The following is a 16,242-nucleotide window of genomic DNA, read 5'->3' on the forward strand; positions in this document are numbered from 1 at the left end:
AAATAGCTCGCATGGCGTAAAAGTCATGTATGTGAAAAAAATCGAATCGCTGATGTATTTATAGTTCGGCCTCAAGTCATGATTTTTTATGCAATTGCGCCAATATTTTTCATGAGGGTCGACCATGTAAGAATGCATCCGAAACACCAAATGTTTTAGTTCTGAAACTAATACTTTGGAGAATAGCTCTCATTGCGTAAAAGTCATGTATGTGAAAAAAATCGAATCGCTGATGTATTTATAGTTCGGCCTCAAGTCATGATTTTTTATGCAATTGCGCCAATATTTTTCATGAGGGTCGACCATGTAAGAATACATCCGAAACACCAAATGTTTTAGTTCTGAAACTGATACTTTGGAGAATAACTCTCATGGCGTAAAAGTCATGCATGTGAAAAAGTTCGATATCGCTGATGTATTTATAGTTCGGCCTCAAGTCATGATTTTTTATGCAATTGCGCCAATATATTTCATGAGGGTCGACCATGTAAGAATGCATCCACACACCAAAGGTTTTAGTTCTGAAACTAATACTTTGGAGAATAGCTCTCATGGCGTAAAAGTCATGTATGTGAAAAAGTTCGAATCGCTGATGTATTTATAGTTCGGCCTCAAGTCATGATTTTTTATGCAATTGCGCCAATATTTTCCATGAGGTTCGACCATGTAAGAATGCATCCACACACTAAATGTTTTAGTTCTGAAACTAATGCTTTTGAAAATAGCTCTCATGGCGTAAAAGTCATGCATGTGAAAAAGTTCGAATCGCTGATGTATTTATAGTTCGGCCTCAAGTCATGATTTTTTATGCAATTGCGCCAATAATTTTCATGAGGGTTGACCATGTAAGAATGCATCCGAAACACCAAATGTTTTAGTACTGAAACTAATACTTTGGAGAATAGCTCTCATGGCGTAAAAGTCATGTATGTGAAAAAGTTCGATATCGCTGATGTATTTATAGTTCGGCCTCAAGTCATGATTTTTTATGCAATTGCGCCAATATTTTTCATGAGGGTCGACCATGTAAGAATGCATCCACACACCAAATGTTTTAGTTCTGAAACTAATGCTTTGGAGAATAGCTCTCATGGCGTAAAAGTCATGCATGTGAAAAAAATCGAATCGCTGATGTATTTATAGTTCGGCCTCAAGTCATGATTTTTATGCAATTGCGCCAATATTTTTCATGAGGGTCGACCATGTAAGAATGCATCCACACACCAAATGTTTTAGTTCTGAAACTAATACTTTGGAGAATAGCTCTCATGGCGTAAAAGTCATGTATGTGAACAAATTCGAATCGCTGATGTATTTATAGTTCGGCCTCAAGTCATGATTTTTTATGCAATTGCGCCAATATTTTTCATGAGGGTCGACTATGTAAGAATGCATCCGAAACACCAAATGTTTTAGTTCTGAAACTAATACTTTGGAGAATAGCTCTCATTGCGTAAAAGTCATGTATGTGAAAAAATTCGAATCGCTGATGTATTTATAGTTCGGCCTCAAGTCATGATTTTTTATGCAATTGCGCCAATATTTTCCATGAGGGTCGACCATGTAAGAATGCATCCACACACCAAATGTTTTAGTTCTGAAACTAATGCTTTTGAAAATAGCTCTCATGGCGTAAAAGTCATGCATGTGAAAAAATTCGAATCGCTGATGTATTTATAGTTCGGCCTCAAGTCATGATTTTTTATGCAATTGCGCCAATATTTTTCATGAGGGTCGACCATGTAAGAATGCCTCCACACACCAAAGGTTTTAGTTCTGAAACTAATACTTTGGAGAATAGCTCTCATGGCGTAAAAGTCATGCATGTGAAAAAGTTCGAATCGCTGATGTATTTATAGTTCGGCCTCAAGTCATGATTTTTTATGCAATTGCGCCAATATTTTTCATGAGGGTCGACCATGTAAGAATGCATCCGAAACACCAAATGTTTTAGTTCTGAAACTAATACTTTGGAGAATAGCTCTCATGGCGTAAAAGTCATGCATGTGAAAAAGTTCGAATCGCTGATGTATTTATAGTTCGGCCTCAAGTCATGATTTTTTATGCAATTGCGCCAATATTTTTCATGAGGGTCGACCATGTAAGAATGCATCCGAAACACCAAATGTTTTAGTTCTGAAACTAATACTTTGGAGAATAGCTCTCATTGCGTAAAAGTCATGCATGTGAAAAAATTCGAATCGCTGATGTATTTATAGTTCGGCCTCAAGTCATGATTTTTTATGCAATTGCGCCAATATTTTTCATGAGGGTCGACCATGTAAGAATGCATCCGAAACACCAAATGTTTTAGTTCTGAAACTAATACTTTGGAGAATAGCTCTCATGGCGTTAAAGTCATGTATGTGAACAAATTCGAATCGCTGATGTATTTATAGTTCGGCCTCAAGTCATGATTTTTTATGCAATTGCGCTATATTTTTTCATGAGGGTCGACCATGTAAGAATGCATCCATACACCAAATGTTTTAGTTCTGAAACTAATCCTTTTGAAAATAGCTCGCATGGCGTAAAAGTCATGTATGTGAACAAATCGAATCGCTGATGTATTTATAGTTCGGCCTCAAGTCATGATTTTTTATGCAATTGCGCCAATATTTTCCATGAGGGTCGACCATGTAAGAATGCATCCACACACCAAATGTTTTAGTTCTGAATCTGATACTTTGGAGAATAACTCTCATGGCGTAAAAGTCATGCATGTGAAAAAGTTCGATATCGCTGATGTATTTATAGTTCGGCCTCAAGTCATGATTTTTTATGCAATTGCGCCAATATATTTCATGAGGGTCGACCATGTAAGAATGCATCCACACACCAAAGGTTTTTGTTCTGAAACTAATACTTTGGAGAATAGCTCTCATGGCGTAAAAGTCATGTATGTGAAAAAGTTCGAATCGCTGATGTATTTATAGTTCGGCCTCAAGTCATGATTTTTTATGCAATTGCGCCAATATTTTCCATGAGAGTCGACCATGTAAGAATGCATCCACACACCAAATGTTTTAGTTCTGAAACTAATGCTTTTGAAAATAGCTCTCATGGCGTAAAAGTCATGCATGTGAAAAAGTTCGAATCGCTGATGTATTTATAGTTCGGCCTCAAGTCATGATTTTTTATGCAATTGCGCCAATAATTTTCATGAGGGTTGACCATGTAAGAATGCATCCGAAACACCAAAGGTTTTAGTTCTGAAACTAATACTTTTGAGAATAGCTCTCATGGCGTAAAAGTCATGCATGTGAAAAAGTTCGATATCGCTGATGTATTTATAGTTCGGCCTCAAGTCATGATTTTTTATGCAATTGCGCCAATATTTTTCATGAGGGTCGACCATGTAAGAATGCATCCACACACCAAATGTTTTAGTTCTGAAACTAATGCTTTGGAGAATAGCTCTCATGGCGTAAAAGTCATGCATGTGAAAAAAATCGAATCAATGATGTATTTATAGTTCGGCCTCAAGTCATGATTTTTATGCAATTGCGCCAATATTTTCCATGAGGGTCGACCATGTAAGAATGCATCCACACACCAAATGTTTTAGTTCTGAAACTAATACTTTGGAGAATAGCTCTCATGGCGTAAAAGTCATGTATGTGAACAAATTCGAATCGCTGATGTATTTATAGTTCGGCCTCAAGTCATAATTTTTTATGCAATTGCGCCAATATTTTTCATGAGGGTCGACTATGTAAGAATGCATCCGAAACACCGAAGGTTTTAGTTCTGAAACTAATACTTTGGAGAATAGCTCTCATTGCGTAAAAGTCATGTATGTGAAAAAATTCGAATCGCTGATGTATTTATAGTTCGGCCTCAAGTCATGATTTTTTATGCAAATTGCGCCAATATTTTTCATGAGGGTCGACCATGTAAGAATGCATCCACACACCAAATGTTTTAGTTCTGAAACTAATGCTTTTGAAAATAGCTCTCATTGCGTAAAAGTCATGCATGTGAAAAAATTCGAATCGCTGATGTATTTATAGTTCGGCCTCAAGTCATGATTTTTTATGCAATTGCGCCAATATTTTTCATGAGGGTCGACCATGTAAGAATGCATCCACACACCAAAGGTTTTAGTTCTGAAACTAATACTTTGGAGAATAACTCTCATGGCGTAAAAGTCATGCATGTGAAAAAGTTCGAATCGCTGATGTATTTATAGTTCGGCCTCAAGTCATGATTTTTTATGCAATTGCGCCAATATTTTTCATGAGGGTTGACCATGTAAGAATGCATCCGAAACACCAAAGGTTTTAGTTCTGAAACTAATACTTTGGAGAATAGCTCTCATGGCGTAAAAGTCATGCATGTGAAAAAGTTCGAATCGCTGATGTATTTATAGTTCGGCCTCAAGTCATGATTTTTTATGCAATTGCGCCAATAGTTTTCATGAGGGTCGACCATGTAAGAATGCATCCGAAACACCAAATGTTTTAGTTCTGAAACTAATACTTTGGAGAATAGCTCTCATGGCGTTAAAGTCATGTATGTGAACAAATTCGAATCGCTGATGTATTTATAGTTCGGCCTCAAGTCATGATTTTTTATGCAATTGCGCTATATTTTTTCATGAGGGTCGACCATGTAAGAATGCATCCATACACCAAATGTTTTAGTTCTGATACTAATCCTTTTGAAAATAGCTCGCATGGCGTAAAAGTCATGTATGTGAACAAATCGAATCGCTGATGTATTTATAGTTCGGCCTCAAGTCATGATTTTTTATGCAATTGCGCCAATATTTTCCATGAGGGTCGACCATGTAAGAATGCATCCACACACTAAATGTTTTAGTTCTGAAACTAAAGCTTTTGAAAATAGCTCTCATGGCGTAAAAGACATGCATGTGAAAAAATTCGAATCGCTGATGTATTTATAGTTCGGCCTCAAGTCATGATTTTTTATGCAATTGCGCCAATATTTTTCATGAGGGTCGACCATGTAAGAATGCATCCGAAACACCAAATGTTTTAGTTCTGAAACTAATAATTTGGAGAATAGCTCTCATGGCGTAAAAGTCATGCATGTGAAAAAGTTCGATATCGCTGATGTATTTATAGTTCGGCCTCAAGTCATGATTTTTTATGCAATTGCGCCAATATTTTCCATGAGGGTCGACCATGTAAGAATGCATCCACACACTAAATGTTTTAGTTCTGAAACTAATGCTTTTGAAAATAGCTCTCATGGCGTAAAAGTCATGCATGTGAAAAAATTCGAATCGCTGATGTATTTATAGTTCGGCCTCAAGTCATGATTTTTTATGCAATTGCGCCAATAATTTTCATGAGGGTTGACCATGTAAGAATGCATCCGAAACACCAAAGGTTTTAGTTCTGAAACTAATACTTTGGAGAATAGCTCTCATGGCGTAAAAGTCATGTATGTGAAAAAGTTCGATATCGCTGATGTATTTATAGTTCGGCCTCAAGTCATGATTTTTTATGCAATTGCGCCAATATTTTTCATGAGGGTCGACCATGTAAGAATGCATCCACACACCAAATGTTTTAGTTCTGAAACTAATGCTTTGGAGAATAGCTCTCATGGCGTAAAAGTCATGCATGTGAAAAAAATCGAATCGCTGATGTATTTATAGTTCGGCCTCAAGTCATGATTTTTATGCAATTGCGCCAATATTTTTCATGAGGGTCGACCATGTAAGAATGCATCCACACACCAAATGTTTTAGTTCTGAAACTAATACTTTGGAGAATAGCTCTCATGGCGTAAAAGTCATGTATGTGAACAAATTCGAATCGCTGATGTATTTATAGTTCGGCCTCAAGTCATGATTTTTTATGCAATTGCGCCAATATTTTTCATGAGGGTCGACTATGTAAGAATGCATCCGAAACACCAAATGTTTTAGTTCTGAAACTAATACTTTGGAGAATAGCTCTCATTGCGTAAAAGTCATGTATGTGAAAAAATTCGAATCGCTGATGTATTTATAGTTCGGCCTCAAGTCATGATTTTTTATGCAATTGCGCCAATATTTTCCATGAGGGTCGACCATGTAAGAATACATCCACACACCAAATGTTTTAGTTCTGAAACTAATACTTTGGAGAATAACTCTCATGGCGTAAAAGTCATGCATGTGAAAAAGTTCGATATCGCTGATGTATTTATAGTTCGGCCTCAAGTCATGATTTTTTATGCAATTGCGCCAATATTTTTCATGAGGGTCGACCATGTAAGAATGCATCCACACACCAAAGGTTTTAGTTCTGAAACTAATAATTTGGAGAATAGCTCTCATGGCGTAAAAGTCATGCATGTGAAAAAGTTCGAATCGCTGATGTATTTATAGTTCGGCCTCAAGTCATGATTTTTTATGCAATTGCGCCAATATTTTTCATGAGGGTCGACCATGTAAGAATGCATCCACACACCAAAGGTTTTAGTTCTGAAACTAATACTTTGGAGAATAGCTCTCATGGCGTAAAAGACATGCATGTGAAAAAGTTCGAATCGCTGATGTATTTATAGTTCGGCCTCAAGTCATGATTTTTTATGCAAATTGCGCCAATATTTTTCATGAGGGTCGACCATGTAAGAATGCATCCGAAACACCTAATGTTTTAGTTCTGAAACTAATACTTTGGAGAATAGCTCTCATGGCGTAAAAGTCATGCATGTGAAAAAGTTCGAATCGCTGATGTATTTATAGTTCGGCCTCAAGTCATGATTTTTTATGCAATTGCGCCAATAGTTTTCATGAGGGTCGACCATGTAAGAATGCATCCACACACCAAATGTTTTAGTTCTGAAACTAATACTTTGGAGAATAGCTCTCATGGCGTAAAAGTCATGTATGTGAAAAAGTTCGAATCGCTGATGTATTTATAGTTCGGCCTCAAGTCATGATTTTTTATGCAATTGCGCCAATATTTTTCATGAGGGTCGACCATGTAAGAATGCATCCACACACCAAATGTTTTAGTTCTGAAACTAATACTTTGGAGAATAGCTCTCATGGCGTAAAAGTCATGTATGTGAAAAAAATCGAATCGCTGATGTATTTATAGTTCGGCCTCAAGTCATGATTTTTTATGCAATTGCGCCAATATTTTTCATGAGGGTCGACCATGTAAGAATACATCCACACACCAAATGTTTGAGTTCTGAAACTAATACTTTGGAGAATAGCTCTCATTGCGTAAAAGTCATGTATGTGAACAAATTCGAATCGCTGATGTATTTATAGTTCGGCCTCAAGTCATGATTTTTTATGCAATTGCGCCAATAATTTTCATGAGGGTCGACCATGTAAGAATGCATCCGAAACACCAATTGTTTTAGTTCTGAAACTAATACTTTGGAGAATAGCTCTTATGGCGTAAAAGTCATGTATGTGAACAAATTCGAATCGCTGATGTATTTATCGTTCGGCCTCAAGTCATGATTTTTTATGCAATTGCGCCAATATTTTTTATGAAGGTCGACCATGTAAGAATGCATCCACACACCAAATGTTTTAGTTCTGAAACTAATACTTTGGAGAATAGCTCTCATGGCGTAAAAGTCATGTATGTGAACAAATTCAAATCGCTGATGTATTTATAGTTCGGCCTCAAGTCATGATTTTTTATGCAATTGCGCCAATATTTTTCATGAGGGTCGACTATGTAAGAATGCATCCGAAACACCAAATGTTTTAGTTCTGAAACTAATACTTTGGAGAATAGCTCTCATGGCGTAAAAGTCATGTATGTGAAAAAATTCGAATCGCTGATGTATTTATAGTTCGGCCTCAAGTCATGATTTTTTATGCAATTGCGCCAATATTTTCCATGAGGGTCGACCATGTAAGAATGCCTCCACACACCAAATGTTTTAGTTCTGAAACTAATGCTTTTGAAAATAGCTCTCATGGCGTAAAAGTCATGCATGTGAAAAAGTTCGATATCGCTGATGTATTTATAGTTCGGCCTCAAGTCATGATTTTTTATGCAATTGCGCCAATATTTTTCATGAGGGTCGACCATGTAAGAATGCATCCACACACCAAAAGTTTTAGTTCTGAAACTAATACTTTGGAGAATAGCTCTCATGGCGTAAAAGTCATGTATGTGAAAAAGTTCGAATCGCTGATGTATTTATAGTTCGGCCTCAAGTCATGATTTTTTATGCAATTGCGCCAATATTTTTCATGAGGGTCTTCTTATGTAAGAATGCATCCGAAACACCAAATGTTTGAGTTCTGAAACTAATACTTTGGAGAATAGCTCTCATGGCGTAAAAGTCATGTATGTGAACAAATTCGAATCGCTGATGTATTTATCGTTCGGCCTCAAGTCATGATTTTTTATGCAATTGCGCCAATATTTTTTATGAAGGTCGACCATGTAAGAATGCATCCACACACCAAATGTTTTAGTTCTGAAACTAATACTTTGGAGAATAGCTCTCATGGCGTAAAAGTCATGTATGTGAACAAATTCAAATCGCTGATGTATTTATAGTTCGGCCTCAAGTCATGATTTTTTATGCAATTGCGCCAATATTTTTCATGAGGGTCGACTATGTAAGAATGCATCCGAAACACCAAATGTTTTAGTTCTGAAACTAATACTTTGGAGAATAGCTCTCATGGCGTAAAAGTCATGTATGTGAAAAAATTCGAATCGCTGATGTATTTATAGTTCGGCCTCAAGTCATGATTTTTTATGCAATTGCGCCAATATTTTCCATGAGGGTCGACCATGTAAGAATGCCTCCACACACCAAATGTTTTAGTTCTGAAACTAATGCTTTTGAAAATAGCTCTCATGGCGTAAAAGTCATGCATGTGAAAAAGTTCGATATCGCTGATGTATTTATAGTTCGGCCTCAAGTCATGATTTTTTATGCAATTGCGCCAATATTTTTCATGAGGGTCGACCATGTAAGAATGCATCCACACACCAAATGTTTTAGTTCTGAAACTAATACTTTGGAGAATAGCTCTCATGGCGTAAAAGTCATGTATGTGAAAAAGTTCGAATCGCTGATGTATTTATAGTTCGGCCTCAAGTCATGATTTTTTATGCAATTGCGCCAATATTTTTCATGAGGGTCTTCTTATGTAAGAATGCATCCGAAACACCAAATGTTTGAGTTCTGAAACTAATACTTTGGAGAATAGCTCTCATGGCGTAAAAGTCATGTATGTGAACAAATTCGAATCGCTGATGTATTTATAGTTCGGCCTCAAGTCATGATTTTTTATGCAATTGCGCCAATATTTTTCATGAGGGTCGACCATGTAAGAATACATGCACACACCAAATGTTTTAGTTCTGAAACTAATGCTTTTGAAAATAGCTCTCATGGCGTAAAAGTCATGCATGTGAAAAAATTCGAATCGCTGATGTATTTATAGTTCGGCCTCAAGTCATGATTTTTTATGCAATTGGGCCAATATTTTTCATGAGGGTCGACCATGTAAGAATGCATCCACACACCAAATGTTTTAGTTCTGAAACTAATACTTTGGAGAATAACTCTCATGGCGTAAAAGTCATGTATGTGAAAAAGTTCGAATCGCTGATGTATTTATAGTTCGGCCTCAAGTCATGATTTTTTATGCAATTGCGCCAATATTTTTCATGAGGGTCGACCATGTAAGAATGCATCCACACACCAAATGTTTTAGTTCTGAAACTAATACTTTGGAGAATAGCTCTCATGGCGTAAAAGTCATGTATGTGAAAAAGTTCGAATCGCTGATGTATTTATAGTTCGGCCTCAAGTCATGATTTTTTATGCAATTGCGCCAATATTTTTCATGAGGGTCTTCTTATGTAAGAATGCATCCGAAACACCAAATGTTTGAGTTCTGAAACTAATACTTTGGAGAATAGCTCTCATGGCGTAAAAGTCATGTATGTGAACAAATTCGAATCGCTGATGTATTTATAGTTCGGCCTCAAGTCATGATTTTTTATGCAATTGCGCCAATATTTTTCATGAGGGTCGACCATGTAAGAATGCATCCACACACCAAATGTTTTAGTTCTGAAACTAATACTTTGGAGAATAACTCTCATGGCGTAAAAGTCATGCATGTGAAAAAGTTCGATATCCCTGATGTATTTATAGTTCGGCCTCAAGTCATGATTTTTTATGCAATTGCGCCAATATTTTCCATGAGGGTCGACCATGTAAGAATGCATCCACACACCAAATGTTTTAGTTCTGAAACTAATGCTTTTGAAAATAGCTCTCATGGCGTAAAAGTCATGTATGTGAAAAAGTTCGATATCGCTGATGTATTTATAGTTCGGCCTCAAGTCATGATTTTTTATGCAATTGCGCCAATATTTTTCATGAGGGTCGACCATGTAAGAATGCATCCACACACCAAAGGTTTTAGTTCTGAAACTAATACTTTGGAGAATAGCTCTCATGGCGTAAAAGTCATGTATGTGAAAAAGTTCGAATCGCTGATGTATTTATAGTTCGGCCTCAAGTCATGATTTTTTATGCAATTGCGACAATATTTTTCATGAGGGTCGACCATGTAAGAATGCATCCGAAACACCAAATGTTTTAGTTCTGAAACTAATACTTTGGAGAATAGCTCTCATGGCGTTAAAGTCATGTATGTGAACAAATTCGAATCGCTGATGTATTTATAGTTCGGCCTCAAGTCATGATTTTTTATGCAATTGCGCTATATTTTTTCATGAGGGTCGACCATGTAAGAATGCATCCATACACCAAATGTTTTAGTTCTGATACTAATCCTTTTGAAAATAGCTCGCATGGCGTAAAAGTCATGTATGTGAAAAAATCGAATCGCTGATGTATTTATAGTTCGGCCTCAAGTCATGATTTTTTATGCAATTGCGCCAATATTTTCGATGAGGGTCGACCATGTAAGAATGCATCCACACACTAAATGTTTTAGTTCTGAAACTAATGCTTTTGAAAATAGCTCTCATGGCGTAAAAGACATGCATGTGAAAAAATTCGAATCGCTGATGTATTTATAGTTCGGCCTCAAGTCATGATTTTTTATGCAATTGCGCCAATATTTTTCATGAGGGTCGACCATGTAAGAATGCATCCGAAACACCAAATGTTTTAGTTCTGAAACTAATACTTTGGAGAATAGCTCTCATGGCGTTAAAGTCATGTATGTGAACAAATTCGAATCGCTGATGTATTTATAGTTCGGCCTCAAGTCATGATTTTTTATGCAATTGCGCTATATTTTTTCATGAGGGTCGACCATGTAAGAATGCATCCATACACCAAATGTTTTAGTTCTGATACTAATCCTTTTGAAAATAGCTCGCATGGCGTAAAAGTCATGTATGTGAAAAAATCGAATCGCTGATGTATTTATAGTTCGGCCTCAAGTCATGATTTTTTATGCAATTGCGCCAATATTTTCGATGAGGGTCGACCATGTAAGAATGCATCCACACACTAAATGTTTTAGTTCTGAAACTAATGCTTTTGAAAATAGCTCTCATGGCGTAAAAGACATGCATGTGAAAAAATTCGAATCGCTGATGTATTTATAGTTCGGCCTCAAGTCATGATTTTTTATGCAATTGCGCCAATATTTTTCATGAGGGTCGACCATGTAAGAATGCATCCGAAACACCAAATGTTTTAGTTCTGAAACTAATAATTTGGAGAATAACTCTCATGGCGTAAAAGTCATGCATGTGAAAAAGTTCGATATCGCTGATGTATTTATAGTTCGGCCTCAAGTCATGATTTTTATGCAATTGCGCCAATATATTTCATGAGGGTCGACCATGTAAGAATGCATCCGAAACACCAAAGGTTTTAGTTCTGAAACTAATACTTTGGAGAATAGCTCTCATGGCGTAAAAGTCATGTATGTGAAAAAGTTCGAATCGCTGATGTATTTATAGTTCGGCCTCAAGTCATGATTTTTTATGCAATTGCGCCAATATTTTCCATGAGGGTCGACCATGTAAGAATGCATCCACACACTAAATGTTTTAGTTCTGAAACTAATGCTTTTGAAAATAGCTCTCATGGCGTAAAAGTCATGCATGTGAAAAAGTTCGAATCGCTGATGTATTTATAGTTCGGCCTCAAGTCATGATTTTTTATGCAATTGCGCCAATAATTTTCATGAGGGTCGACCATGTAAGAATGCATCCGAAACACCAAATGTTTTAGTTCTGAAACTAATACTTTGGAGAATAGCTCTCATGGCGTAAAAGTCATGCATGTGAAAAAGTTCGATATCGCTGATGTATTTATAGTTCGGCCTCAAGTCATGATTTTTTATGCAATTGCGCCAATATTTTTCATGAGGGTCGACCATGTAAGAATGCATCCACACACCAAAGGTTTTAGTTCTGAAACTAATACTTTGGAGAATAGCTCTCATGGCGTAAAAGTCATGTATGTGAAAAAGTTCGAATCGCTGATGTATTTATAGTTCGGCCTCAAGTCATGATTTTTTATGCAATTGCGACAATATTTTTCATGAGGGTCGACCATGTAAGAATGCATCCGAAACACCAAATGTTTTAGTTCTGAAACTAATACTTTGGAGAATAGCTCTCATGGCGTTAAAGTCATGTATGTGAACAAATTCGAATCGCTGATGTATTTATAGTTCGGCCTCAAGTCATGATTTTTTATGCAATTGCGCCAATATTTTTCATGAGGGTCGACCATGTAAGAATGCATCCGAAACACCAAATGTTTTAGTTCTGAAACTAATACTTTGGAGAATAGCTCTCATGGCGTTAAAGTCATGTATGTGAACAAATTCGAATCGCTGATGTATTTATAGTTCGGCCTCAAGTCATGATTTTTTATGCAATTGCGCTATATTTTTTCATGAGGGTCGACCATGTAAGAATGCATCCATACATCAAATGTTTTAGTTCTGATACTAATCCTTTTGAAAATAGCTCGCATGGCGTAAAAGTCATGTATGTGAAAAAATCGAATCGCTGATGTATTTATAGTTCGGCCTCAAGTCATGATTTTTTATGCAATTGCGCCAATATTTTCCATGAGGGTCGACCATGTAAGAATGCATCCACACACTAAATGTTTTAGTTCTGAAACTAATGCTTTTGAAAATAGCTCTCATGGCGTAAAAGACATGCATGTGAAAAAATTCGAATCGCTGATGTATTTATAGTTCGGCCTCAAGTCATGATTTTTTATGCAATTGCGCCAATATTTTTCATGAGGGTCGACCATGTAAGAATGCATCCGAAACACCAAATGTTTTAGTTCTGAAACTAATAATTTGGAGAATAACTCTCATGGCGTAAAAGTCATGCATGTGAAAAAATTCGAATCGCTGATGTATTTATAGTTCGGCCTCAAGTCATGATTTTTATGCAATTGCGCCAATATATTTCATGAGGGTCGACCATGTAAGAATGCATCCGAAACACCAAAGGTTTTAGTTCTGAAACTAATACTTTGGAGAATAGCTCTCATGGCGTAAAAGTCATGTATGTGAAAAAGTTCGAATCGCTGATGTATTTATAGTTCGGCCTCAAGTCATGATTTTTTATGCAATTGCGCCAATATTTTCCATGAGGGTCGACCATGTAAGAATGCATCCACACACTAAATGTTTTAGTTCTGAAACTAATGCTTTTGAAAATAGCTCTCATGGCGTAAAAGTCATGCATGTGAAAAAGTTCGAATCGCTGATGTATTTATAGTTCGGCCTCAAGTCATGATTTTTTATGCAATTGCGCCAATAATTTTCATGAGGGTCGACCATGTAAGAATGCATCCGAAACACCAAATGTTTTAGTTCTGAAACTAATACTTTGGAGAATAGCGCTCATGGCGTAAAAGTCATGCATGTGAAAAAGTTCGATATCGCTGATGTATTTATAGTTCGGCCTCAAGTCATGATTTTTTATGCAATTGCGCCAATATTTTTCATGAGGGTCGACCATGTAAGAATGCATCCACACACCAAATGTTTTAGTTCTGAAACTAATGCTTTTGAAAATAGCTCTCATGGCGTAAAAGTCATGCATGTGAAAAAAATCGAATCGCTGATGTATTTATAGTTCGGCCTCAAGTCATGATTTTTATGCAATTGCGCCAATATTTTTCATGAGGGTCGACCATGTAAGAATGCATCCACACACCAAATGTTTTAGTTCTGAAACTAATACTTTGGAGAATAGCTCTCATGGCGTAAAAGTCATGTATGTGAACAAATTCGAATCGCTGATGTATTTATAGTTCGGCCTCAAGTCATGATTTTTTATGCAATTGCGCCAATAATTTTCATGAGGGTCGACCATGTAAGAATGCATCCGAAACACCAATTGTTTTAGTTCTGAAACTAATACTTTGGAGAATAGCTCTTATGGCGTAAAAGTCATGTATGTGAACAAATTCGAATCGCTGATGTATTTATCGTTCGGCCTCAAGTCATGATTTTTTATGCAATTGCGCCAATATTTTTTATGAAGGTCGACCATGTAAGAATGCATCCACACACCAAATGTTTTAGTTCTGAAACTAATACTTTGGAGAATAGCTCTCATGGCGTAAAAGTCATGTATGTGAACAAATTCGAATCGCTGATGTATTTATAGTTCGGCCTCAAGTCATGATTTTTTATGCAATTGCGCCAATATTTTTCATGAGGGTCGACCATGTAAGAATGCATCCACACACCAAATGTTTTAGTTCTGAAACTAATACTTTGGAGAATAACTCTCATGGCGTAAAAGTCATGCATGTGAAAAAGTTCGATATCCCTGATGTATTTATAGTTCGGCCTCAAGTCATGATTTTTTATGCAATTGCGCCAATATTTTCCATGAGGGTCGACCATGTAAGAATGCATCCACACACCAAATGTTTTAGTTCTGTAACTAATGCTTTTGAAAATAGCTCTCATGGCGTAAAAGTCATGTATGTGAAAAAGTTCGATATCGCTGATGTATTTATAGTTCGGCCTCAAGTCATGATTTTTTATGCAATTGCGCCAATATTTTTCATGAGGGTCGACCATGTAAGAATGCATCCACACACCAAAGGTTTTAGTTCTGAAACTAATACTTTGGAGAATAGCTCTCATGGCGTAAAAGTCATGTATGTGAAAAAGTTCGAATCGCTGATGTATTTATAGTTCGGCCTCAAGTCATGATTTTTTATGCAATTGCGACAATATTTTTCATGAGGGTCGACCATGTAAGAATGCATCCGAAACACCAAATGTTTTAGTTCTGAAACTAATACTTTGGAGAATAGCTCTCATGGCGTTAAAGTCATGTATGTGAACAAATTCGAATCGCTGATGTATTTATAGTTCGGCCTCAAGTCATGATTTTTTATGCAATTGCGCTATATTTTTTCATGAGGGTCGACCATGTAAGAATGCATCCGAAACACCAAATGTTTTAGTTCTGATACTAATCCTTTTGAAAATAGCTCGCATGGCGTAAAAGTCATGCATGTGAAAAAATCGAATCGCTGATGTATTTATAGTTCGGCCTCAAGTCATGATTTTTTATGCAATTGCGCCAATATTTTCGATGAGGGTCGACCATGTAAGAATGCATCCACACACTAAATGTTTTAGTTCTGAAACTAATGCTTTTGAAAATAGCTCTCATGGCGTAAAAGACATGTATGTGAAAAAATTCGAATCGCTGATGTATTTATAGTTCGGCCTCAAGTCATGATTTTTTATGCAATTGCGCCAATATTTTTCATGAGGGTCGACCATGTAAGAATGCATCCGAAACACCAAATGTTTTAGTTCTGAAACTAATAATTTGGAGAATAACTCTCATGGCGTAAAAGTCATGCATGTGAAAAAGTTCGATATCGCTGATGTATTTATAGTTCGGCCTCAAGTCATGATTTTTATGCAATTGCGCCAATATATTTCATGAGGGTCGACCATGTAAGAATGCATCCGAAACACCAAAGGTTTTAGTTCTGAAACTAATACTTTGGAGAATAGCTCTCATGGCGTAAAAGTCATGTATGTGAAAAAGTTCGAATCGCTGATGTATTTATAGTTCGGCCTCAAGTCATGATTTTTTATGCAATTGCGCCAATATTTTTCATGAGGGTCGACCATGTAAGAATGCATCCGAAACACCAAATGTTTTAGTTCTGAAACTAATACTTTGGAGAATAGCTCTCATGGCGTTAAAGTCATGTATGTGAACAAATTCGAATCGCTGATGTATTTATAGTTCGGCCTCAAGTCATGATTTT

This window comes from Haliotis rufescens, unplaced genomic scaffold, assembly GCF_023055435.1.
Source record: "Haliotis rufescens isolate VD_foot unplaced genomic scaffold, xgHalRufe1.0.p SCAF_90, whole genome shotgun sequence".
NCBI lineage: Eukaryota > Metazoa > Mollusca > Gastropoda > Lepetellida > Haliotidae > Haliotis > Haliotis rufescens.